Raw genomic sequence first — 27,644 nt, 5'->3', positions numbered from 1 at the left:
ACCACCTTTAAGGGGCCGTTACACTATCAGGGACGTTTCAACGAATGTCCGTTTCAACAATGGACCAGTAAAGCAAGCAAGCGAGAGCTCATGGGTGAGGGAAAGGGAGAAGATGGGCATTAAGTCAGTGTGATGCGGCAGCGGACAACACACCTCCGGTTTACACTCAGCGAGCCACACCGACGGCGCTGCGCTTCGTACAAATGCCGCGCATACCGCGAGAACGCATGTATGGACAGGGTAGGGGCAACCGCGCAAAGAAAAACCAAGGACGTGGAACAAAGCTTTTGTACTCCGCATCCCCCACTCTGGTGACCCGAACTGCGCCGGAGGAGGAAGCCAGATAATAATGGAAATATTCATAAAAAGAGAGCTCGTAAAAAAAAAAAAAAGAAGGAAGAGGGAAAAATAATCCGGTGGTGCGGCGGGCGCCCACGGTGACGCAACTTTGCACTGCTGGCACAATTTTTTTTCTCCCTCTTTACTCGCTATGCCTAAAAACGGTGCAGCATTCTCGAAGCTATAGGCATACATCCGCAGGTTGAACGCTTATCTGGAGCCGAGCGAACACAAAGTCCGCAATTAAGAGCGACAAAGCACGATCGCTCAGCAAGCGCGTTAGCCAATCAGGATTCGCTCTACCACGGAGGACTGATTCGTGGAGTGGGCCCTACATGACTAATCCCACGCCAGCTCCGCCTACTAGCTCGGCCAATGTTGCACGCTTTTAAAAAGAGACGGATTACAGCTGGCTTAGGCGCCACCACACACACGCTCATTTCGCTGCCTGCGGCGCCGGATGGGCGGGCTCCTGGACGGTTGCCACGTCGAAGTGGCTTCGGGTCAACAGGTCACTAGAAGCCGAAGAGGGGCCCACAGCGGCTTATAAGCGTGCAGCTATGCGCAGCCTTCTGGGGGGTATATAGAAAGAAACGGAGCACATGATACCACCCCCCCCCCACCCCTCTCTCCTTTCCACGGGGCTCACAAGAGCGAGGTTTATAAGAGCGCACTTGACCTCATTGACGACGCTGAGCCTTTGACGCGGACACTGGGGAGAGAGAGAAGGGGGGGGGGGGGGGGGGCTAGTGGTACCCTCGGGGCAAGGACGCATATATACTATGTAGCAAGAGCGTGGTGTCCTCTGGACGCGATCTAGATTAACGGAAGGACATCGCGTGGCGGCTCGAAGGGAATCGCTGGACTGGCAAGTAACGGAGCCAGCGTGAGTTAGTGTTTTTTTAGGAAGAATTTGAGACTGAATGCCCGCGCCCTCAGAAGCTGAATGCGTGGTCAGCTCAAGGCTACGGCGAGTGGATGAGGACGACACACAACTGAACCTTACTTTTTCCTGGCTCGGCTTACGTTTAAACTTGCATGCACACAAGTACAGTCTGCGTCACCCTTGTGTACAGCGCTTGAGCAGTGTATACTGGGCAAAAAAAAAACTGAAATTAGACAGAAGTCCTTTATTTCTGGGCAAAGTGTTCGTATCTTGCTTGCGGGTTTTTCTGAAGCTATTTCTGCGAAAGTGCTGTCTCTGGAACCTAGCAGCTACGACGAGTTAATACTTTATTTTCAGTAAAGTGCACCGCTCGAGCGCTCGACACAAGGGTGATGCAGACAGTACGCAATGCACAATGCAGTCTACAACATGGCCCAAACCGCCGTACAGACTGGTTTATGTACAGGCGTACACACGTATTTGTCCCGCATACGGCCAACACAACCTAGAAACTCTCTTACATGTGTCCGAACGCAGCCAGCGACGTGACAGTCACAAATGCAGTTCACAAACCGCGATATAATTCCCGCCACGAAGAAAATTTCAGGTCGAAGCAGCACTTGCGTGTCGCGCCCCTCTTTGCTTTGCGGCGGTTGGCCTCTCACGTACACAAAGTGGAAAACCAGTTATTCAACCACCTTTTCTTACAAATACAAGGCGAGAAACAATACACAAGCTCTACGTCCTTTAGCTGCAAATTTAAACTTCACTTCGCTGATTTCTTTCTCTTCGGCTCCTACTCCGTCTTCTCAACACCTCGGAGCAAACAGGCACTTCGCTCTCGACAGAAAAGAGGTCAAAGGAAGTGATGACAAGGTGTGCATGGTCGAGCGATAACGACCAGCAGGATGCGGTGTCAATAATCAAGGCGATCTCCCTCTTTATCATGTACTGAAGAATTACATACGAATATACAACAGCCCGCCAACAGGATTTGAGGACGTTCGCTGTGTCTTCATTTTATAACACTGAACAAACAACACCATAACCGTCACCATAAACAGCCGCCGCTGAAGTTACGCAGTAGTAACCACCTTGTAAGTTGTTTTTCTCGTTACCATCGATGAGAGAAGAGCCAAGCAAGCAAAGTGATATATGTACACGAAATAACCAGGTCTCACTGTCTCCTTGCTGATCAAAAGCACTCGATTTATTTTCCAAACTTGTCCACGCTAACTGGCATTTTTTTTTAAGTTATACAAACAGGGAAGGAGCGAACAGCCCTTTGTTGCTGGCTGCGTTAAAGAAAGAACCGCCCCAAGAAGTTCCCGCCGAGCAGAAGAAAAGTTAGAACAATTTACGCGAAGTCGTTGAGGCGGCGATAAATCATGCTTTCTTTCCTGCCTTTCACCGGCCACGCCGATTACGATGCGATAAACGTCCGGCACAAGAAGTCCCGCTGCGAGAACCAATACAAGCGATTCGAGCGAGATCAAGAAGATAAACCTCCGCTTATACCCTTCCAACTTTTCAGCATGAACGGACAAATGTCGACCGCCGAGCCGATAACGCCGTAGCACGGAGCGCAGCAGCGAAATGTGCGAGAATACGCACGTTCGCACAGTGAACAGTGGCGTGAACGTGCCCTCTGCTACAGGCTGTTTAGGATAGCGGAGCCATCCCCGCTTCTTTTTCAGTCCGCGATTGCCTTCTGTTACGTTTTCTACAAGCCGCTGAGACAGATTCGAAAAGGCAACGTGGTACCGCCTTCCTTCGCGTAGCAAAGTGTGCAGAATTCAGCCAAATATGCGATCAGATGCGGTTTCTACCGCGATACCTGGTGGCTTATAACTTGGTGGCAGCGTTCGTTAAAAAGAAAGGAACTTTCGGCAAAAACAATTAGGACAGCTTACGTGTGAGAATGCGAGAGCATTACCGTCCATGGGTGGGTCGACATCCACCCACTCACACACACCACTCACATGACTCACACTGTACGCGCGTATGACACCGCCTGGAACGCTGTACGACGAAGGGTGGCATCAAAGTTTTGATGGTATCTTTTTTCTTTAAGAAAGGAAATGGCGCAGTAACTGTCTGGCATCTAGGTGGAAACCTCAACCGTGCCTTAAGGAAAGAGGTAAAAAGGTCTGGGAGGGCATACGATTGAAGGTGCATATATCGTCGCTTAGAATCCGTGTCGCAAGCTAGCCTCCAACCTGAATAGCGCATGTAAGCTATTATATACTTTACTACGAGAAATCATATGGCCCCACAAGAACACTGTACGACAAACGGTTGCACAATATTTTGGAACGAATGTGGTCGGGAAACTAGCGCCACATGTAGGTAGGCCAGTGGAGAGTATATGAATTACGGTGCTCGGCTGATTGTGTGCGTTATACGGCCGCTTGATGACGTTACCCTATTTTTCTTGCCACCGCTGCGATTTTCTTAAACATCTGCGAGTACACACATGCGCTAACACATGCTAATGCTTTTGGCATTAAAAAAATACGATAAAGTGCTCAAAAGAAAAAGGCGTTGGATACGTTCCCGGAACAGCCTATCAGAGGACACTTGCACTGTTCATTGCGTGCATGCTTGTATTCTGCCACATTTCGCCACTGTGATCCATGCTGCGGCGCTTATCGACTCGGCGGTCGACGCTTGTGTGCTCATGTAAAAAAACTGGAAGGGTGTACGCGCAATTTTCACGACCGCTGTCTAGCGCACACATTAAGGAGGCGCACTTCACACAGTTGATTACTCCGTCCTTCCACGCAAAAGCCTCGTGAACAACGGGCGAGGAAGGACCGAGGACATATCCAGCACCGAGCAAGAGGGATGCACCAGCGCTCCATTTACTGCAGCATGCGATCTACGTTTCGCCGCTGCCTTGATTCTGTTCTGGGAAATCCGTTTCCGTAGCGTGGAACATATGTCTAGGAACGCCAGAAATAGCGGGTATAGATGGACATGTACACGACAACCGTACAGCACAGTGGTAAGTTTCTATGGCAAAATGCCCTAATGAGCGATCGATACGGCTTGCTCTGGAGCGGCATTCGAAGAAGTTGTACTTTTGAAACAGAGATGCGAACATTGTATACATGAATTGCGAACATAGTACAGGAAATCATCTTTTCCTACGTATAATTCTCTGGACGTCATGTTCCTTTTGCAGGTGATGGAAGAGCTTTAAATTATGTTTTTGATGTCATATGCATGCTTGTGTATCTGTTGGTGTTGAGGAAAGGAAAATGGCGCCGTAATTGTATCACACATGCCGTTGGACACCGGAACTGCGCCGTAAGGGACAGGAGGAGGGTGTGAGAGAAAGAAGAAACCGGTGCCGTATAGTGGAGGTCTCTGGATAATTGCGACCACCTCGGGATGTTAACCCACTTTATCATTCTCAGGCGTTCAGAAATGATCAAAATTAGTAATATTTGGTTGTGCCGCAATGTTCTTTTCTTTCAAAAAAAAATTCCCAGGTTTTCTTTTTTACATTTCTACAAGGAAGAGACCATTAGTGATGACATCCTTAAGGTTCACAGCTTTTATAACACGTTTTCAATGCCTACAGCCATAGCAGGGTTCAAAAAGTATGCGAGTTGAGACACTGAGGGTTGGATCACATTGTGGGTTGAAACAATCTTGAACGCAAGCCATCAACTGTGCGTGGTATATCCAGAGGCGTTCACTCTTAAGGTGAACACGCGAGCTTGAGGCCATGCTCTTCAAGATCGCGCATTGAAGCGTAGTGGCGCAGACTCGGAAGGACATGGAGGTGGTGCTTCGGGTTGTCTGCCATTTCACTTTGATGCGCGGCCGTGACCGACGCAGTGGTGCTGCGAAGAGCGCGGCCACTCGCTCATGTGTGCACCCTAAGAGTGGACGACCCTGTATCTTAATTCCTCCTTCCCCCGCAAGCAACCTTAAAACACTAATAAGGTGGACTGTCGAACACATTGTTTATAATAAACTACATCAGACAAGAAACAACGACAACTAAGAAACACACAGCGCCACTATTAACGTTCATCTTCAGAGGCGCCACTAAGCGCTACTTATTAACTTTCATCTTTACTACCTCGAGCCTTTCTGCTTGTTACCCGCATCAACTAGAACCAGCAGCATCGCCATCATCTCAGTGTTCCTTTGTTGTCGTTTAGTTTATTATTCTTAAAAGCAGTTTACTACTCTTAACAGCACTTGTCCTCGTCTGAATGTTCCTTTGTTGTCGCCGTTCCTTCTCTGATGTGGTTTATTATTCTTAAAAGCACTTTTAAACTGATGACACCCCAGTTAAACATGGCACCCATCTTCGGCCATAAAGTTCCCCTCAAGTTCATTTTTTCTCGCGCGGCCATGTTTCACGTTTATGCGAAGCGCGCCCATCGCGCGCATATATTACGCCAAGAGCACGACACGTTTGACGCGTTGCGCCATACTGTTCGCGTTCACGTCGCGCCATTATTCGATCCCCGCAGCTCCGCTGCCACGTCGCCGAAAAAAAGTTTGCATCCCGTTCCGGGGCGACGCGGGTGTCACGGGACTCCATCGATTGATTAACAGGCTGTGCAGCCCATACAGGTGGCAGAGACAAAGCGACCCCCAATGCGCGCACGCCAACTTCGAGCTGCCCTCGCGATGCACAAAACGACAGCCATTTCTAAGGCATTGTCCAGCTGCCCCCTGCAATCTTGGGTATTTTTCTCTTGGCTATTGTTTTGCCAATTCATTCGTCCCCGTGACAAAAGCGTGGTGGCGTGCGGAACAAGATCTCCAGCAGAAAAAGAGAACAGCAACCGAAGAGCACCTGACGACGACATTCACGCTGCTAAACTGCATACCATGGCGAGTGACGCTTACCGTCAGAATTGATGTGGGAGTGATCAAGTTATGGTTAATTTACCGGAAATGAACTGCTATACCGGATTTCAATATTTTTGTCTTTTAAGGCTATTTAAGAAAATGCATTTATGTCTGCTCAATTCGTTATTCTCCCCTTTCTATCTCTCTACCGTTCCCCTTTCCTTGTGTGATAGCATACTAGCATGGCCTTCGCATAGTTAACCTCCTTACCTCTCCGTTCCTCTTTCTCTCTCTCTCTCTCTCTCTCTGCACATGCAATTTGATTGCAGAGAAACCGGCCATCAGAACCGGAAAAAAAAATATTGATGATGTTTGGCTGCCGCAAAACGAATCATTCTTGCATTGATTATGGTTTATGGGTGTTTAACGTCCCAAAGCAACTCAGGCTATGAGGGACGCCGCAGTGGAGGGCTCCGGAAATTTAGACCACCTGAGGTTCTTTAACGTGCACTGACATTGCACAGCACATGGGCCTCTAGAATTTCGTCTCCATCGAAATTTGACCGCCGCGGTCGGGATCGAACCCGCGTTTTTCGGGTCAGTTTTGCATTGATTACGGTGAGGGCCGCGTATTTGGACAAATTTCAAGCGCTCGTATTTTACGGAGGCCTGAAAATGAGCTCAGCTCTGTCAGGATAATTTCTAAATCTCACGCTGTCCAAACTCCCATTCCACACGCCCATAACCTACCCTCGTGACAACGAAATTACCTTTCCCCGCATACCACACACTCATCTATAGTCAGGGCAGATTTGGAGAATGTGCCCGCTTCCCTGAAGTGCGGTTTCGCTGCTCACATAGCATCTCTTCCCTTTTCATTTATACTTCCACCCACAGGTACAATAATACAGCTGTCCTCCCTTGCGTATGTTCATTTTTGTTCAGTAATGGTTTAAGCCTGTTGTGCTTTTAGCGATGCAGGCGAACTTATTGGTAAGATATTAGGGAACCCAATGAATGTCCCTGCTCCTCAAGCCCGTTGTGCAATCGGAAATCGGAGCAGGGTACTATTTTCCTTTTTTTTTCTAGACTTCTTTAACGTAAGTCCCAGCACAGTCCCACCGCAATGTGGACGAACATATGCAGAAGCTGCACTCTCACGCCTATATGGGAGTAAAAAGGAAAAAAAAAGCTCCTTTTACTCCTGTCTGTTTGTCACTGTACCTCGACATTACAGTGCGCAGGCAGGGTAAAAGTATACCGCAACAGGCAGCCGATAAACGGCCTACAACACAAACGCGACGGACGGTCGTGGACACTATGCGAAAGAACAAAGTTTCAGCATTCATTTATTGATTACTACATAATTATGTGTGACAAGAGGAGTTTTTTTTTGTTATTCCTTCTAACTAGCATTTCTCTGTGTATCACGCCTGGGCTGTACAAAATAGATCCCAGTGACGATTACAATGGATATTATCACATAAGATTCCTCCAATATTTGCTCGTATGCACAGCGAATACGCGTATGTGTTCTCGCTAATGAAGATAGCGTGTTTGCAAAAATCTGAACACGAACGGTTAGTACATGACGTCAGGTTTAACAAGGCTGGTTCATGTAGATAATGTACAGGGTCACAAAAAGCCATCAGTCTCTTAAGCTCAACATAACAACCACGATCTAAAAAAATATATGTAAGAAGGAGGAAATCGTAGTCGCGTCCCTGGTCGCTGCACTGCGCTTTAAATGCAGTTTGTTTCACGCGAAGCCTTGCAACCGCAAAAAGAAGAAAAAGCAAGATAGAGCGGAGAGAGATAATGCCTCGTTGCGTGCGTCCGACATCCAATCCGCATTCTTGTGGATGCACACGCCTCTCCGAAAGAAAAAACCGCACCACGTGCGGTCTAGTCTTTGGTGGTGGCGTCACCTATGGGCTGGGCAATCAGCTACTTGGTGGCGCACTGCAACATCCGTTCTCCACTGTATTTCGAGCAGCCCTTGGCTGTTCATCTGAATACCGCGCAAGCGCCGTGGCAATCTATTACCTCCCGAGTTTCCCAACAGTCACGGTGCACAGTTTAATATTCGAGCTCTGCGGGAAGTTCCTCAGCTGGTGCGATGAAATAATAGCGACTGTACATGCGTCAGGCGGTATTTTCACTATTTAAAGTACCGAGAACATGAGCAATGAAACAACCATACTAAAGCACGACTTGGTGCCCTTGAATAGATGTGTATGTGCTTTATCTGCAATTGTAGTTTTTATCTTGAGGTTTTAATATTTCGCTGCGTTTGTAGCAAATCGGACCCAAGTCCGATGAAGTTCCCTGTCTTTCAGCGTTATCGCATCTCTAAACGCATTACACACGCACTGCCACGCTGATACACCAGCCGCGTTAGAAGTTGGCTGCGCACCGCGCCAACTTCAGGGCGACAAGGTAATAAGAATGGATGAGGAGGATGCAACTCTGAAGGACGACAGAGAAGAAGAGGACTGCCTTGTGTAACGGAGCAGGTCAAGCCGTGTATGAGGTCGCGCAACGCCACACCAATGCCTGCTTGACCGATGAGGTTGCAGTAACAAATTAGCACTTGGAGGAATATCAAAGCTGCAAGAGCTGTATAACGTCCTACTGTCATCATCGCCGACAGGTAAGGTCGTCGGCTCATTGCAGGACTAAAGACCCTCCTCTCCCGCTATCTTCTCCGTGTCTCGCAAAACCTTCACCGCTTTCGAAAGCAACTCAGTCGCCGAAGGATCTAAGCTCGTCCCTTCGCCTATAGCTCTGCGTTTTCCAGTGCCCCTGCTCTCTGTCCCTAAGAACCAAACATTTAAAGATGAAGCAGGCATAAACCATCGGCACTGGCGACGGAAATATCAACAAGGTTACTCGCTTCATCGCACTGTAAACCGCTGCACTTCTGAATGAACGAGAAGAACAAACTACACACCAACGTACGACGAGACGATGGCCTGCAAATACACAATTATGAAACAAAAGAAAACTCAAAACCTTAGCTTAGCTTTTACTTGCCCCCGTACAGTTCTTAGTGTTACTTCAAACAAACGTCCATTGCAAGTCCAAGCTGCTCCCCTTATTGCACGTTCCCGACCCTTCCTTTTCCGACTTCGATATGAACCTCACTATTCCAGTACAGGGCACCGTATCTTCCTCTGTCCTGTCGCCAGGTTCATCTCCTGTTTCCCGGGAACACGACCCTCCTGGAGTGACTGGCTGTGACGTCGGAGCAGCTGAAAGACCAGCTCGCCTTGGTCGGCTACCGCAGGGTGTATTGAGCACTTGATCTGAGCTCAAAAATAAAATGATTCACTCTGTCCTTACGGCAGTACCAGAAGCAAATCCATCTCATCTCCTCTTCCAGTGTTCCGTCACTCTCCGTGCAATCGAAGCCGAGAAGCACTTCGATGTCTCGCTGTGCAGAAGTCTGTACACAGGAGCCAACCGCCTTCTTCTATACGCGTGCTCAACGACAGCAGCGGCGACAGCGGATACACGCGTCGTGTTCCGTCTTTCCGGCCACCGTGCGTGTGGTGACAATGGGCAGGCGCCTGTCGCCGTAATCGGAGCCCCATCGCGTCCCGGACGCCCAGGCTCAGCCGAGCCCCAATGGCCGTCCAGACGTAACCTTATCGCGCACCGCGTCGCACCACCGCCGACCCATTGTAGGCTGGGTCCGCGTACAACGTGTACCTCCGGCGCCAGGCGTCTCTCTAATGGCCGACGCCGCCACTGGCGCTGGCTCTTCCCAACAGTACTTCCGCCGCCGCGATGCGCGTGTCTGGAGCGTCCATTGTCGGTTTTCTTCTCTTGTTTGGAACGTGTTGTACTTGAGCTTCCGCTGCTGGCTCTTTGTGGAGGAGCGACTGATCGCCAGGATGTTTGCTATATGCAGGGGACGGCGCCTTGCAGCGCGCCCGCGTGACCGCTTTCTGGTAGTAGATGGTACAGACCGGTACGTGCAGACATAGTAAATGATCAATCTGATATACGCACCATTCAGGCCCCCCGCGTTGCTGAACATTAGAGAGAAAGAGAGAGCGTTGATGCCGAGATGGGTGGAGAGGCCAACCGGAAGAATGTGTCCCTGACTTGCTGGAACAAAGAAATGATGGGAAACGGGGAGTAGTGAAGACCGGACGTGACGTAATAAGATAAAGAGCTGCATACGCGGCCAGGCATCACTATCATCATCAGCTCGTATGGGGCGAGGATAGGAAGGAAGGGAAAAGTGTACGAGCGTGACTAGCACTGTAACACTCGCCGTGATAAGAGCGCCAGAAAGAGGCGTTTACAGGTTTAAACCATGCGGGGTTCACTGATACTGGTCGGTTTTCATGCTATCGTCTTCGTTATCGAATAATGTTGAGCCACGGAAAATGACACGGGAAATTACACCAAAGTTCACGGAGGTTTCTCGCAATGACGCGCGAAAGGCGGGTTGCAGAACGGTTACCTAATGCGCAGCAACGTCAACGTCGACTGGAACAACCAGTTGTAGACGCCCCGCTGGTTTTCCGCCGTCGACGCACAGGTGAGAACGGTTACAACTAAACCGCAGCGGGAACACAGACGTCGGCACAACGCTACACAGGTCACCGAACAGCCAGTGTCCTTGCCGCTGCGCGCACGCAACACGCGTACGGCGACCGCGGTTTCTTCACGCCACAGCCGCGATTTAGTCGGCGCTACCGGCCCCGCCTGTACGGTATACGGTCCAACAGGACAAAGAAAAAAATCAAGAAATTCGTGACAACCGACCAGGCCCTGCCTCACCGCCATCGAGCTCGCTTGTCATGCTAATAGAGAAAACGGACAATAAATAAAACGGGAGAAAAAAGGCGCTACACCACGAAATCGTATAGGCGCGCCACAGATACCTGTACATATACATATACACGCAAAGAATCGGAAACGCGAAACAGGTCAGCAAGAGCACTGCGAAATTGCCCGCGAACACGCAGAAAACGTTTAGCCCCAGAAAGCGTGCAGCCGGCCGGGATCGGCTTACAGAACGATCAAGATTGAACGCCCGGGCCAGACTTGGCGGAGAAAGGAAGTTGCAAGGTTGTCGAGAAGCAAGCGCCCTTCACGGGTTCGCATGCAGGGCGGCTATGAAAGAACAGGTGCGACCCGATGCCTATCGAACAACAATGGCTAACGCAGCGAGTGCGTGTGACCGTGCGTGCGTGAGAGTGTGGAGGGCGGGCTTGGGTCCCTCGAGAAAAGCTACCGGCGCAGGCGGGTCATGACTGAGATTTGACCCTCTGACTCGTCGTACAGGGTCGACCGCACACGCCCAGAACAGAGGAAGAGAGAGGAGAGCAAAAGAGAAATATAATAAGCGGAGCAAGGCGTGCATGAGTTAACGGCACGAGTGATGAATTGACTACAGCCGCTGAGAATGGAATAACTCGTTATAAAATACAAATGTAAAAGAGCTGCCCCGAGCACTACGAAGTCAAAGCATCTATATACTATACCAATCAAACCAAGAACAGTGTGTGAAGTGCAAATGTGATTATTTCAATCTGCACTAAAGGAACTAAAGGGATGGGGAGAGGTAAGGAGTAATCGCTTAACATTATGTGCGAAAGGTGCTTCGAATATAGTTTCAAATGAATGTTTCAGCGTCAACAGCTACACGATTTCCATGCCCATTTGCCCTTGTCGGGACCACCATATACCATACTACCATACTATAGCATATAGAAACATATATGCAATATAACATATAGGACTACCATATAGAAACCAGCAAAATGAAAATGAGAAACTTGCGTCGTTATTCAAGCATCACATCATTCATCAAAGCAGTGGAAACTGAGAACTAAAGGTACTCAGTTCTGATTAGAAGACTCGACCGCTGCCTGCAGCAGACATCACTCTTAACTGGCACTTTCTTTCCTCAGTATCAGCAGCTTTCGAGCAGGGAGCTCTGGAAATCCTTTATGGGGCCTCAGGCACTAAAACTGTTGTTTGAAAACGCTACTTGTCTTACTTAGGCTAATATCAACCACAAAAAATAAATTAGTCTGTGAGTACAGTGTGCTACCGTGCACGGCCTAACTGCAGTTGCTTCAACATTACTACATCTATGCTGCACTCCTATCTACACTCCTTCTTTCTCTCCCTTTCTCATTATGCCTAATGGCAAACATCTCGAATAAAAAAATACTACCTCTATTAATTCGTTTGTACGTTGTGCAATGTACACATGTCCGCGGTCGCCATGCTGGTGGTTTTCAATTATGTATATATTTTTTTCTGCCCGAGAACTACTCGGGAGAGTAGAAAAGCGCATTGCGGTATGAGTTCACAAAACACGTTGTTTGCTCTCCCATCGCTTTGATGTTTCAGGAACCAATTAATTTGTTCGCGCGAACGTTCCTGTTCATGCAAAGCGACAGAAACTAGCCGGCGTTTTTCGACAGCCGATATCGCCGGCAATGCCTTTAATAAAAAAAAATCGTGTAGAAACGCCAAAGAGCACAAGGTAGAAAATAAGATCGAGCTTTCGAAGCAATGCCATTCGAATATTACGGTCCCCCTTCCTTCTATACCCGCCCGCCAGTCGACAAGATGCAAAAAAAAAAGAAACGCATCGGAAACAGCCTAAAGCGATCGGAATAAAGTCCAGGAAAAACACCGAGCTCGCCTTGAAAGACAGAGAGTAAGCAAAACGAAAGAAGGCTGGGCGACACACGCCGAAGACGCGTGCAACTATCTTCTCATCTTAGCGGAAGCAGATGCTATCGGGCCTTTAATTAGTGTCCGGCTACCGTCAGAGGGACGATAACGCGCTATACGACGGGTTAGTTTGTCTGTACTACCCTGCAGGAGTCTCACAAGCGCGCGTTAGGGAAGCCACGCGCACGCGCGCGATTAATATCGCGGAAGACGACGACGATGCGAAGGCGCTCGCAGTAAAGAGGATAACGAGCGCACAACACGCATGCAAGCTGCTGAAGAAGCAGGCCAAGCGCCGTACACACGCGACACGAAGCGCGCGCCCACGGTGCTTGCTGTGCGTCGTTTTTTTTTTCTTCTTCGCAAAATGGCTCGCTTTTTTTTTCTATCCGTTCCGTTTCCTCGCCTTTCATCTTTCGGCACTGGCGTGGATATGTGCAGTCCGTCACGCGAAATCTGTGCAGTGAAACCTTATTTCCAAATAATAAATATATTTTATGGGATTCAGAACACTGGGCCGCCACCACCATAGCTGAGTTGGTAGAACAACGCATACGTGGCATACGGAGGTTGTGCATTCGTATCCCACCGGCGGCACGTGGTTGATTTTTCTGCAGCTTTATAATCAATTAAATTTCAGGTGAAAAGTAATTACAATACTTATTTCCCATCAATCAACACGACAAATAAAAAAGATTACAAAATGTCCTGAGCTTTCGTTGGTTGCGATGACTGTTGGCTTCGTTTATATGTCCTAGCGAGCCCCTCATTTTCCTACTATTATGGACTCCATAGAACTATCAAAACTTCATAAAGAAACCACTCTAACAAATCAGTTTGCTATATGCAGTTGTAGTTCTGTTGCCTTGTTCTATAAATAAAAGCATGATTCGATTCTGCAGAACAGAACCGTTCAAATGTACAAAGTTCTAGTTTCATACTTCATTTTATTAGAGATGTATCGAAATTGAAATTCTACTTCTGTATATTATTCCCGTAATATAGTTCGACTCTAAGTAACGTGCTAGTACTCATATTAACGAGAACATTAATGGAACCTGTATTAATGGAACCTGTACCTCACGTCAGCTGATGTGATGTCGGAACCGAAGGCAGCTACAAATAGGAACCACAACTAGGAATCACGACTAGGAAACCACTACGACAGGCACTGCGCCCGCAAACGACTAAATGCTCCGAAGCGGAGAAACTTCAGCCGACGGCGCAGCCGTATACTTTCTGTAACAATGCACGGTTGTTCAGCGGGACGGCACGAAGACCACGAAGACGAGCCTGGTTCTATACTGGCCACCATTATAGAGCGACCGAATGCAGTAGTAGCCACATCTGCGGCGTCAAGCTCCCGCTCAGTGCTGACCTCTTTCTTCGCGAACTTCGGCTGCCACCGGCGCCAGCACTGTCGGCGCTCTCACTTTCCGCTCCTCTGCTTTTATCTATATATATCCTCTCCGCCCTTGTTCGCGCTTCAGGGTCCGCGGTCGGAGATTCGTATACGTGGCGCGGGCAACAATTAGTGGCGGGAAAACGCCGCTGGTGAAAGTGAGCGGGTCAGCGTTCTCGGACAAAAGACGTGCGAGTTGCTTCGCTGTAGGAACTGCCTTCTTTCTCCTTCAGTTCGGCTTCCCCGGGAGCTGATGAAGCGACGTTGAGAGCAGGAACGTGGCCTCCGTAGCGCCCACTTCTCTGCGTACTCCTCGCCGCACGGCCTGTAAGGCCCGGGATTCATGCGACGTTTTTTCCGACGATGTTCGCGCGGCAGAAAACGTCGTGGCGGCGCGACGCCCGGCCGGAGATACATGGAGCGAAAAAGCGGCAGCCCGCCGCCGCGTATCTCAGCGCGAAAGCAATGTGATCAACAAGTGGCAAATACCATTGAGCGAGGAGCTCTTTGAGAGCGGCGACGCTGACTCCTCTGTCAGAATAACGAAATTGTTCATTTAGACACCACTGTACTGATTGCAGCACGCGTGCATAGATATCTACAAGTTTTTGCGTGCTCGAATGCATGCGGTCGCGTACCTTTCGATGCCCGCTCAGCCGTGGCTACCATCGGCTGCGGTTTTCTTCGGTACCTTCGCTTAAGGGAGGAAAAGCGGGCATTTCGATCCAGATTCAGTCCTGTTCTCCAAAAAAAAAAGTGACATTTCATGTCTCGTGAAGCGTTTATTTTCACGATAACAACATTTTCGTGCAATAAACACAGCAGAGCTCGTCGGCCATTGCGGCCATGTCGGCGGCGGCGGCGGCAGAGGCGGCCAAACCGGAAGAGCGGGCTTTCTGCGCTGCTATTGGCTTGCTCCGGCTGCCGCTTCCGGTCTCTCCGGACGCCGCGCGTCAACATCTGGCGGGGCCAGATCGGCGGCGGCGGGCGTTTTTTTCGAGACCGTGCGTCAAATGCGCGCCGTCGGGCGAAAATCGCCCAAAAAACGCTCCATGTATCCCGGGCTTTAAGAGCTGCGAGACCACCTCGTCGAACCACGTGGCTACTGTTGGCGCCTAAGGTGCCTACACGACTGACACGGCCAGCCTCCCTCTCTTACGCCAACGTCTTCGCGCAAGGGAGACGCACTCCGGGCTACATTGAGGCTTTCGATCACTTTTGAGTGCGATGGTAGGAAGGCCCATATAATAATACCAGCTATATATAAATAGCCCGTTTAGACTGTAAACTCGGAATGAATGAGGCACCGGGCAGTGACGTAGGATCTTTGCCAAAAGTAACCAGGTTGCATTGTTTGCTTCTCATTTTTATAGTGGAGCAGTATAGCACTATAGGGATCTTTAGGGAAGCAGTAAGGGCTCAGCCGTACGAGCGAAGAACAAACCATTGCAGCCCGGTTACTTCTGGCAGAGATGGTTACACACTCGCAAATTTCCTTTTGAAAAGAGTGCTACCATTTCTGCCCGCAGGAACGCCGCGACGATTGGAGCAACTGAGCCTGACGTCAGAGAGCATGTGCCTTGTCAGGCTTGGTTGCGTTAAGGCACCTACATTTTTGTTTTAGAACATTTTAAATGCCAAGGTTCCTCGTGTTGTCATCAGAGCTGTGATCCTCCTGTTGTCACGTCCATACGGCCGAAACAGGTTACAAATATATGAAGTAATAAAATGGAGTCGCCATATCACACCGTTCCACCGCCGTATCGTAACATCACGTAAGCAGTTGAGAACAAGTGAACACGAAGCCCATTTGCACGTCTTTGTGCTTGTCGCGCTGGGTGAACGGAGAAGAATTTATATTTAATTTGGATTAGCGATGACTATATTCAACGCGATCGTTATCTGATCGATGAGCGCGTTGCCTGCTACAACTTGACGCATCGTCACTTGTTCAGGACCATTCATAACACGCCACGTTTACTTCATGCCGCATAAACCATTCTCCACACTTCACGTAACCCAATCTAATCTGATCGCGAAAGATCGCTGTCCTGGATTGCGTATGCCATTTCGCTTATTGCTTTTTGCTTCGCGACGTGCGCATCTATAAAGCGGCCAGACAGGCAAGGGAAGGAGCGGTCGCGACAAGTCTTTCCGGTTCGCGACATTCACGGTCGCAGCAACACCGCCCTCGCGCTCGCCCAAGTGTCTCGCCTGGCAGCCGCCCTCGAAAGCCGCCCCGATACTTTCGGCGCCGTCGCAAGAACACGGCAGAACACACACCCCGCGAGAGCCGAATAAGGGAGAACACATATCCTGGAGGAAAAGCAGGCACGCCTATCTTGTTTGGGTTGCGAATAAAGTCCCACGCAGACTGGCTACAGCTATCGACAAATTGTACAGAATCCATAGACCAACACTGTTCCTCCTTCGAGTTATTGATCATTGTTATTGATGATATAGCCGTCCCGGTTAGGTCAGATGGTAGAGCGACTGCTCCGATGAAGCGGTGGTCCCGGGTTCGAACCCCAGACCAGGGCGAATTTTTCTTTCACTACGAAGTTTCAATGGAAGCTGTATAGCTTCCCTTTGTAGCCGTATGGCTGCGCTTCGGTGGATGCCAGTGAGTAATTTTCTCCCTTGTTACAAATTTACTCCACCTCGGGGGATTCCCCTCAACATTTGACCTTAACTATAAAATCCCGCGCTTTTTTCTGGCTGCGTGTGTGTCAGCGCATACACGTCCGCTCGAACGCCTGACAATGTCCATTCTTCGTTTTTGTACGAGCTTGTGAGCGCCCGAAATGCTGCGTCTTCGCCCAGGATGAAATACGCACGCAGCACCGCGTAGCTGACGTAGGTCGTCCGAGATGAGAACTTCAATAAGCACAGGTGACGCACAGGTTCTGTCTCGGGGACTGCATACTGTATAAAGGACTAAAAGCCCTTTAGAGACTAACTGCGACTAACTGCGTTGTCATAACCATAAGAGTCTCAAAGAAGTACCATTACTCGTTTCTACTAAGTACTAAAGGCACTACGCAAAGTTAATTTTTACCCGCCGCGGTGGCTCACTGGTTAGGGCGCTCGGCTACTGATCCGGAGTACCCGGGCTCGAACCCGACCACGGCGGCGGCGTTTCGATCGAGGCGAAACGAAAAAGGCGCCCGTGTGCTGTGCGATGTCAGTGCACGTTAAAGATCTCCAGGTGGTCGAAATTATTGCGGAGACCTCCACTACGACACCTCTTTCTTCCTTTCTTCTTTCAGTCGCACCTTCTTTCCTTACCTTACCGGCGCAGCTTGGGTGTCCACCGAGATATGCGGGACAATTACTGCGCCATTACCTTTCCTAAGAAAACAATTTAATTTAATTTATAGTTAACCCTAGCGACGAACTGTTAATGCATGGAGAGGCTAAGTGATACTGAACATTAAGCAAATAATAGGTTAAAATGGGACTAGAGTGTGCGGTATAAAGGCCACCTCCAGCAGCATCACTCGGCGAGTTACTAAAGAAAAAGAATATCCTCAATAAAAAAAATAGCGAGGAGGAATATAAAGCACGAAGCTGGCAGCAAACACACAGACACGCACACGGGCAACCGGTCGGTCTCGTCGATGCGTACGCGTGCGCCGCGAACCAGGCCTTTCGCTTTCTTCTCCCAACATTTTACCGCCCACGGACCCCCAATCACCCTGGTGGCACGTACACTCTACATGCTCCACGTGGAGCAGCGAAACCCACTGGCGGAGTATTTGCAGGGACCCTTTTAAGCAAACACACAGAGCCCAAGTGCGGTCTGAGTAATGGGCGCGCGTTTTTCTGACAGCACGCTGTTTCTCTAGGCTGCAACGGCGTGTTCGCGAAGTTTTGCGCCGTCCTTAAGACTTTCTTGCTTTCGCCGAAACCGACCCGCTACGGGCTCCCCGCAGAGCGGCTCCAACTCGAAATGCGGGGATCACAGCAGCCACTCCGAGTGTTTTAGATAAGCCCGTGTACAGCTTGTTTTTCCCACCCGATAACGAGTGCGCGGAAAGGGGAAAGGCAAATGAATTAGTGTTGCGCGATACCCGTATCGCGGGAAATTGCACGCGTTAGGAGCCTCGCGAAATGGCCAAGAACTACAGCCTGTAACGCATGAGTGGAGCACCTACTTGACATAAGAGAAAGGAAAAGCATAAACAACGATTATATAAATAAGGCGCCGTTTGGCACTGCATAGGAAGGGGACGGAGGGCAAGTAAAGGTTAGCTACTAAGCCAATGCGTTAAATGTTGCGCTAAGAACAACTGGCCAAAAACAACCAGCCAAAGACACCCAGCCAAAAGCAACTTGCAGAAGAGAACTAGCAAAAACGGGCCAAAAAAAATTCTCGCAACAACTGGTTGAAAATCTAGTCGAAGCAACTCGTAGAAGCAACTAGCCGAAAGCAACTGGCCGAAAGCACCTGGCCGAAAGCACCTGGCCGAAAGCAATGGCCAAAAGCAACTGGTCAAAGCAACTGGTCAAAGCAACTGGTCAAAAGCAACTTTTAAAAACAACTGGCCGAAAAATTGGTCGAAACAACTGGTGTAAGCAACTGGCCAAAAGCAACTTGCAAAAAAAAACGCAAAAACAACTGTCTTAAAAATTGGTCAAAACACCTGGCCGAAACAGCTAGTTGAAACAACTGGTCGATGCAAATATCCAAAACAACTGCCTACAACTGACTGGCCTACTCGATTACCAAGGAATTGTGAAACACAAACTGGCGTACAAATGAATTAAAAGTTCCGCTCGCCTGTCATTTGTGCCGCTCTTGCGTCTGTGTGCACCTGTGGTGATGTTTGGGGAAGATGGTGTTCTGTAATTGGATAGGATACACAGTGCACATTTAAGAACAAAAACTTATGGACAAAGACAAATTTGTATGAGGTACGAAAACTAAATGGCCTCACATTCATAGTCTAATATCTATCTATTCGTACTCCTACTAAGCGCTTATAGATATTCGTACTATCAGCTGCGGTAGGCTGAAACACAGAAGTAAGCAACTATCAGTTAAACTGCTCCCAAAGTCGTAACATCTGAGGCAACGTGCGTTATTATATGCGCGATTTGGGGAAATTGGATTAATGTGCACATGACGCACTGCTGACGACCCAGTACAATAAGACACGGTATAGGCGAAGAGCCCTCTCCAGAACTTCAGTCATAGTGAGAGAAGAATAAAACGAGTAGATGGGCAAAAAAAAAAGTTTTCCATTATTTCACAGACGGTAAAGGAAAGGTTCTACAGAAGCCACTTGATTGGGATGTCGCAACATAATTGCAAAGCGTCGTTCGAACAAAGGCCCGCCACTCCTCCTAGAGCGTCTGCAAACACTTTCGCAGTTTCGGGCCAACAGAAAGCGCGCTACGAACGCGGCTAGACTAAAGCGCAAAAGTTTTACTCTCTACAGCGGCCTCTTAACTTCTTATTGTTTTCGGCGCATACGCCCACGGGGCCTATAGACAATGGCGCCTTCGGTTACGTCACCAAGCGCGTAAGTTCACTGCCAGTGCAAGGGGAGGGTCAGCAAAAACCCGTTCCATGTCCGCGCGCACACACAGCAGATTCATTGTCTCGAGAGCCTGCAAGCGCCGTTCGGGCACTTTGTAATGTCCGAGAGTGAATTATAGAGCGGTTTTACAGGGCCGATACGCACGCAACCGAGCGAGACCGCAAGTTCGAGGCGCCAGCGTTTGTTGCTTGCATCGACGTCCGCCCAGCGAAATAACGAAGCTGCTCGGTGCCGCTTCCTTCTTGCGCCGAAACCGGACTGGTCGCGTAGCTTCGAGGATGCCGCGCGAAACGTGCACCGGTAGTCATGAGCGAGGAGAGCTGCCATGTGTTGTTAACCCGAACCCGTGTTCTCAGATCAGTGAGCAGCGATTGCATACCACGTAGTGTGCAGCAACTCCCGCCACAAACGACACATGAATCACGAGATTCACGACAACTACCTTCGCAGGACGCAAGCAGAAACGGGAAACGCTCTTCTCGCTCATAGAAATTCTGCGCGCGTACCAGTTTATATACTGTTCGTACGTACGTGTCCCTTTCCTCTCTTACTCCTCATCATATTCTTACATTTACGTTTCCCTCACCCAAAGAATCGGGCGAAAAACTAAGAGTGCCCGCTAGCCCGATCCGACCTCTACGCCTCTTCCTCTTTTTTTGATGTGAATAAATCACATCTCGCTGTTCTCGCACAGCCTTTTCGTGCTCAAAGACACCCTCGTGCAAGAAATTACGAAACCGCAATCCATCAGAGGCTGCACGACGAGTACAAGAGCCATATTTGACTTCGCTTTTGAAGGAAGCCGATGAAACGGCAGGCTCACACACCGGCGATAACACTTACGAAGTCTATCCAGCCTATTATGAAATTCAAATTCTATATTCAAGGAGAGAGCGTCAGGATCGTAATGAATGATCAGAAATGAGACTGCATGCTCCCTTTCCGCGCTCGTGTCCCATGGCGGGAATCAATGAACTGTAAGTGAAGGTAGTATAGAAGACGACTGGGCCTGTAGTGCGTGCACTACACTCATCGATCGTAAAATGCCTCCCGTCCGCCATTTTGCAACTAGTGCAGGTCAGAAATGAAAAACTAAGAAGTGGAAAGACGGAAAATGAAAGAGAGCGTAAGCAGCCCAAGAGCGACGGGTGAAAAGCGTGCGTAGCATCGCAAATGAAAAGCGCTTCTTTCGAGCAGAGCCCAAGGACCCGGGAGGAAGCGGCCAGAGAGCAGCGATCGTGAACCGAGGAACTCTCGGCGGCGCATTTGCCTCGAAAACGTCGCAAGCAGAGAGCGGCCTCTGACGAGCCGGCCGAGGAAGGGCAGAGCTGCGTGTGACCCGGTTAGCGCAGCAGAGGCGATTAAAGACGCGTGCGCGCTTTGGAAAGGGGCGATCATCTGGCCGCCTTGCTGTCCCGACCAGGAATACCGCCATAACGCAGACTTAAGAGGCGTTACTTATTTTTTTTTTTTTTTGCGAACATGCCAGTATATTTGACTTTCCCCGGGGCAAACGCCCTCATCACCACAGTCGTCATTTGTCGCAGTCAAAAATTCGCGTTCATTCTCCGTCGGAAAATTTCTCCGCAGGAAGACCTGATCCATAAAAGGCATACGGAGGGTGCCCTCCATCAAGAGGTGCCCGCCATGAAGGGGTACCAACCACCAAGGGGGGCCCATCATCTAAGGGCGCACATCATGGAAGGGTGCCCACCATCGAAGGGTGCCCACTATCGAAGGGTGCCCATCATCGAAGGGTGCCCATCATCGAAGGCCGCCTATATCATGGACAGCACCCGCTGAAATAATTCTGTGTGCCATTGCACGCTTTTCTGCGAGAAAACCGTTCAATACTACCTTTAACGAATAATGCAAATTGTTGAGTGAGAATATTATCCTCGGAAAAAGAAGACTTTAGTTCCTCTGTCCATCAGGGAACACGGTGACGCCTGCGGTCTCAGTGACAAGCACCAACTATAAATATTTTAACTTCGTGCTATGGTTGCCAAAACTCCGAGTGATTTAGTTTACCGGAAAAAAAAATCTGAAATTGCGCCGGCAAAGTATACAAATCTTTGCGTGCTACCTTGCGCACGCTATCAGCGACGAGCGTAGTGAAAATCCCGAATGTTCTGCAACTGCTTGTAGCGGCCCTGCACTAGCTATAGCTAGTGCAGGGCCGCTACACACCGCGGCGAATATATAACATAACGCTATACACCGCTATAGTGTTGAGCTCAGGCAGCTTCCCGCTTAAAAGACATATCAATTGTAATCCTTCGCCATACAAAGGAAAGCTCCCGGTACAGTCTGTCCGTGCCTGTCGGGCTTCCGCTTGGCATGTCAGGTCATCGTCATTCGCCCTCCTCTCTTATCTGCCTTTCCTTCCCACTGTACTCAGTCACCAGATCACTACTAAGCTTTCCTTTAACAAAACACCTGTCGCTCACTAAACTGCGAGGGCAAGGTACGGAAGGGTTACTCAAGGTTCGCGTGGCTGTTATACACGCGTCAACGCGGTATTGCGCACCCAAAACGCGCTTCTCCACGGCGCGGTGGGTGATCGCTGATGACCGACCGTCGAGGACACACGCGCCCGGTCGCCGCCGCCGCCACAGGTCGGTCGGTCGGCCAGGGAACAACCGGCGCCAGCGGACGCGTCAGCATTGCAGATCCATATCGGCGACTGGGCCGCATGGCTTCCCGTCTACGGCGGAGGCGCTGCTGGCGGCGGCGTTACACGCATACGCAAGACGACGTCGCCGCAGTGGTCGCCGCGACGACAAAATAAAAAATAAAAACCGGCTGCCACCGACGCCAGCGCAGCACTGGTGGCGCGATACCAGAAGCAAGCCTGCTTATCGCGTCGCCAGTTTAGTACATGCTCCCGCAGAAAGAGGAAGCCCGGATTCCTGCCTCTTCTCTTTTTATTTCAATTTCCCATGCAATGTCCTCCTTCCGACGTGTTATCTGTTTCGCTCGACTTTTCTCCACTTGATTTCTTTATAACTTTTACATCCTTTTCCCCCAGTTTTTACATATATCTTCTTTTTTTTTTTTTGCCGGCCGTAGAGTCCGTGCCGTAAGGTCGCCGGGTGCTAAGATGCGATGTGGCGGTGCTGGTGGATGCGCAGGGTTTCGCCACTTTCCAATGGCGGCGTGGCTGTTCCTTCGCGTGCACTTTTTGTTTTCTGTTTTCCGTTTTTTTTTTTTGTGGCTTCCTTTCGTATCCCTCACCCGCGGGAGTCCTGGGGTCTCTCGGTGCGACGCGACAGGAAATAATCCTCGCACGCGAAGACGAAGGCGCCGATTCCTTCCTATAATGAATGTGGCCGTCTTCGAAGAGCCTGTCTTAATGCGATACGAAATGTATAGACTGCCTGCGCCGACCGACTGGCGTGCATGCATGGAACCCGTTCGGCAGGTCGTTGCGAGGGCAACCATCGGCTAAGGTTGAGGCTGAAAATTTTCGCTACACATACAGACTTTAAATCCGCCACAAATAGGAATCTGTGACTGTTGTACTCTAGTCCAACTGCTTGTTCACTTCAACGGAACGTATGTTCCAGTTATCACAGACGCACGTAATTTATGAGCCAATATGCTCAAACTCCTAAAGCAAGGTCTACAAAAGTATCGTAAAACCCGGTATGTAAACCGCGGGCTATACATTCTTAAAGGTTAAAATTTCGGGCTCCGCGGATTACATGTAGCTGCGGACTTTACAGCGTTTTATTTATTTTTTTCGATATCGCCCATATAACGTGAAAAGTCTAATGCGATTCTATGTGCTGGCGGGGGAAAATTCAGGAAAAAATTTTAACCGCATAAATTCAACCCGGCGGACTAAAACCGAGCGAGGACTGTAGAAAGGAAGTTAAGGTAATACAAGTTCCAGAAAGAAAGCCCTGTGATAAAGTTTGTTATTTTTGTGTCGACTTATTCAGCAATATTTCTTCTTTTGTTTTTAATTAGTTATTTACTTGCAACGCTGAGTGTATATTGCACCCTTCCAACTGCCCAGAAGGGTGTGAAGAGTGAGTTTTAGTAAGCGATTTGGGCACTGTGCGCACATGCGAACTCGCAGCGTTTGTTCTTCAACCACTCCCATACCTCAGACATGTAGCGATTCGTTAGGCAAAGCGATGAAGGGTAGCAGGGTCTCCTAAGAGCGCCAACGGATCTCCAAAGCTCATGTTTAGAAAATAAACTAAAGTAATTCCTAGCAAAGCCAACAACTAATCCGCATGGGTCTAAAACACTCCGATAACGGAAATGTTCGGCTCCTTAAGAGCTGTGGCAATAGAAAAACTAACACAGCGTTTTCTCAACAAGTCATTCGAGCGCTAGCCATGCCTTGACACCCATGGTATATCCAGGTGGTTATCCTGACATTAAGACAGTGCAACATGCTCGCTGGTGACATGCGTTAACATATTATTGGAAGCAAACGCATACGGCTGAATATAGCGACCTTTGAAGCTTACACAACTTTCCGCACATGAAAAGTACTGAAGAGCACAATTACGCCTATTCCGCCAGATGCACAGCAAAAACTTTCCCGCGTTTATGGGAAACAACCTCATGAATACGGCCGTAAAACAAAGATAAACAATCAAAAAACGGCAACGCTTAGCGCATGTAGGCTTCCCGACTTTCAAAGCTGCCGAGTTTCCGCATTCACGAGATGACGCAACGGGCGACAGTGCGACACCTTGTAACACTTTGTACAACGCGGATGCAGCTGGATTGCACGCAGCGCAGTTATCCCGCCACAAACGAGGAAAGCAACGACCGAATAAAATGAAAACCAGCTGTGCCCGCTATACAGGGCCCCCATGTGTGAAACACAGGTAGAAATGAGTGCGTGAAGGGTTAAGTGTTTTCAGAGAGCCATCTGTACAAGCCGTGGAATATCGCTTAATCAGGCCGTTCCACGCGAAAATACATAGCTGTGGAAAGTGCCTTTTTTAAACACCGCCCTTAAATGCTGCTCAAACCTGGACAAAGACCAACAAAACTGTCAGTGAATAGGTTGTGGTTAGTTCATAGAGAGCCCTTTCACAGAATATATGGACAGTCTACAACGTGTCAACGCACTGTCTACGGCCTGCCGACACAATGTCTACGGCATGTGTCTACGCACTGCCTACGGCATGTGTATGTACTGTGTATAGACTGTATATGGACTGCATATGAACTTATGTAAACTGTATACAAAATCTGTATGGACTGTCTATGGAGTGTATGAAATTTCGCCCAAAGACGTACAGCTATGTCAACTCTTCGAGGAGAATGAAAATTCGGTGACTTTTTTCTTATTTATTTCATTGATAATTCGCAAACACTGCGGAGTCCAAGTAAGACAGAAAAGTTCTCCACAAACACTGTCAAAAACAAAAATTAAAAGCAGCCAGTGACATCATCTTTATGGAATGCATTCTTGTAAAAACGCTAAGCCCGAAATTATTGTCTGACGGTACTGCCTTAATCCAAAGTGACGTTATAAAGGGCGCGTCTTCATTCAATTTTGAAACACCCAACAACGCCAGAAAACACAGAAACGCCCCAGCGTTTTAAAAATACACAGCACACCACTTTCTTATATCAGCGCGAGTCGTTGCAGGAACAAAAAGAGTAGACAAAGGAAGGAACCCCACGCAGTATCGAATTATGAGTGGTCATAGCGCTTATCAATCCCCCTTATGGTCCCTAATTGAATCTCCTCGGTTTGCACAGCGCAATATTAAACGGAGGGAACCACATAATACATTATCACGCCACAGCGTATATCGCAAAAGCAAAGGAAAAGCAGGACAGGTTACCCATCCAACCGTCCTCCTCAAGCCTGGCGTACACAGAGCGTGATGGCCCCGATTTAATTAGCAAGGCACATCGCCAAGGGAACGCAATGGGAAAGAACTGTTCCCGCAATTACACGCTGCAGAAGCGCAAAAGAAAAGCGAGCGTGGTTAACTTAACGACGCGGTTACTTGCACTGCTTCTTGGGCGACATTCGCTTCCCCTTCGCTCGTCTACATGTCGCACGCAATCTATACTGCACGCCAGATGGTGCCACGAGTCGCGGAAAAAAGGAGTTCCGCCTCGAACGCACAGAGACAGGAATACTACGGCGGATATAGTCCGGGGCTCCAGAGACCAGTACCAAGACGAAATATTTAAAAAAAGTTAAAGAATATTCCTGCAAAGTTAAAGAATATACCTGCAAGACTAATATTTTTAAAGAATTGTTCTTTCTAAGAACGGCTCGCCAGTGCAATGCTTGATCTGCTGATGTTGTGCAATGTGCAAATGTATCATTATTCTCTCGCGCGCTGTCGAAGTGTGTTTACCATGTGGTTGCTTGCCTTTATTTTTCTGGTTCAGACTGTGGAGTCAAGTTGAATTGCCATTATACCGATTTATCATGTTTTTTCCCTTGTCCTGCAGTATGTTTTTGCGTTACAATTCATTTACAGCTCGCTAGTATCTGCTGGTTTGTCTTAGGTGATTTGCTTTAATCCCATGCATAAAATGTTATTGATGCTATGTATGTAATGTACGCCTACTCCTGTTTAAGGCCTTGCACTCAGGCTGGCAGTATTCTTCTAAATAAATAAAATTTGCGTCCGATGAAGTCCGGTAACCGGTGGTTACCGCTGCTTGATGCGAGGGCCAGATAATTATGAAACACTCTCCACCTTAGAATTCTGCGCCCGAAAACAGGTCGTAAACGATATTAGCAAACTAATTTGGAGAGCCCACAGGCCTGCACATTTCCGCAAGGTTAAGAAGAGTACTGGACGGAGGGGGCGAGAAAGGCGGGAAGCTAGAAGGGGAAAGGGTAGGCGCGTCCATTGACTTTTCCGAGGCAAGACAAACAACATCACCTGAGTTCCGACGTATATCAGAGAGAGAGAGAGAGCAGAGACGGGCGAGATGCGAATAAGATTCAGGCGGGGTGCGCGCCAGTGCGGAACGATCGTAAGTGATGCAGAACGCTGCATCTGCAGCGGAGGAGCCAAGAATGCCGTCCGGTTGGCAACCCCCCCCTACCCTCTCCTACCCCCTTCTCTTGCATACAACTTCCCGCCCTCAGTTCCCGGAATGAAAAGCAGCGAGAAATCATGCGAAGTTACGTATACATTACAAAAACGCGCGAGGCGCATGTTTATAAATGCAATCCCGCCGCCCCGCTGCCTGGCAATTCGACTCGGTAGCTAAAAGCACTGCCACGGCGAAGTCGCAGTGCGATCGGGTCACCGAAGTGTGACAGACAGCTCGAGCTCGCGTATGTCAGGGAGAAAGTGCACGGATGCTGGCAGAGCACGCGGAAGAGAGGCTACATTGTAAGTGGTGCGACGGTTGTCGAGGACTCTGCATAAAGTCACGTAAGATGCAGGCGCTTGAGGAGAAAATGGAATCGCACAGCTGGCGGCTTCCTTACCGGCACGCGGTACTCAAGGGACGGAAGGAAATACGCTGTATAGGTGACGGTGAACGGGGTGATGCCGAAGGCTCGCATTCTGACACATCAGTCGCCCCGATAACTCAACAACTTTTGCTTGCAATCGCAGATTTAAAGACGAATCGAGTCTTTCATTTTCTTTCTACCGAAAAGCGACATGCCTACTAAGAATTTCACGATTTTTGTTTGGTTTAGTAGAGTTTAACGTCCCAAAGCGTCTCAGGCTATGAGGGACGCCGTAGTGAAGGGCTCCGGAAATTTCGACCACCTGGGGTTCTTTAACATGCACTGACACCGCATAGTACAGGGGCCTCGAGAATTTCACTTACATCCAAATGCGACCCCCGCGGCCGGGATCGAACACGCATCTTTAGGGTCATCAGACAAGCGCCATAACCACTGAGCCACCGCGACGGATCACGATTTTTTTTCACATCACTGTGCCCAACAAGCGCTACCTGATGTAACTGA

At 49.1% G+C, this 27,644-nt stretch overlaps 1 protein-coding gene across 4 annotated transcripts in view; it reads right to left on the bottom strand.

The window, feature by feature from the left end:
- Positions 1 to 27,644, bottom strand: part of LOC144111184 (uncharacterized) — a 214,711-nt gene that overhangs the window by 109,557 nt on the left and 77,510 nt on the right. The window contains exon 2 of one of the 4 annotated variants that reach the window (XM_077644358.1): positions 18,943 to 19,005. The exons of 2 other annotated variants lie outside the window; for them this stretch is intronic. The gene's annotated coding sequence lies outside the window, so the exon portion shown is untranslated. Of the gene's footprint in view, positions 1 to 18,918; positions 19,006 to 27,644 lie in introns of all 4 variants that reach the window. One more of the 4 variants, XM_077644360.1, reaches the window with a different exon arrangement.

Source organism: Amblyomma americanum, chromosome 11 (assembly GCF_052857255.1).
Source record: "Amblyomma americanum isolate KBUSLIRL-KWMA chromosome 11, ASM5285725v1, whole genome shotgun sequence".
In the NCBI taxonomy this organism is placed as follows: Eukaryota; Metazoa; Arthropoda; class Arachnida; order Ixodida; family Ixodidae; genus Amblyomma; species Amblyomma americanum.
The sequence above is the reverse complement of the archived record's forward strand: the minus strand, read 5'-3'. Positions and strand labels throughout refer to the sequence as shown.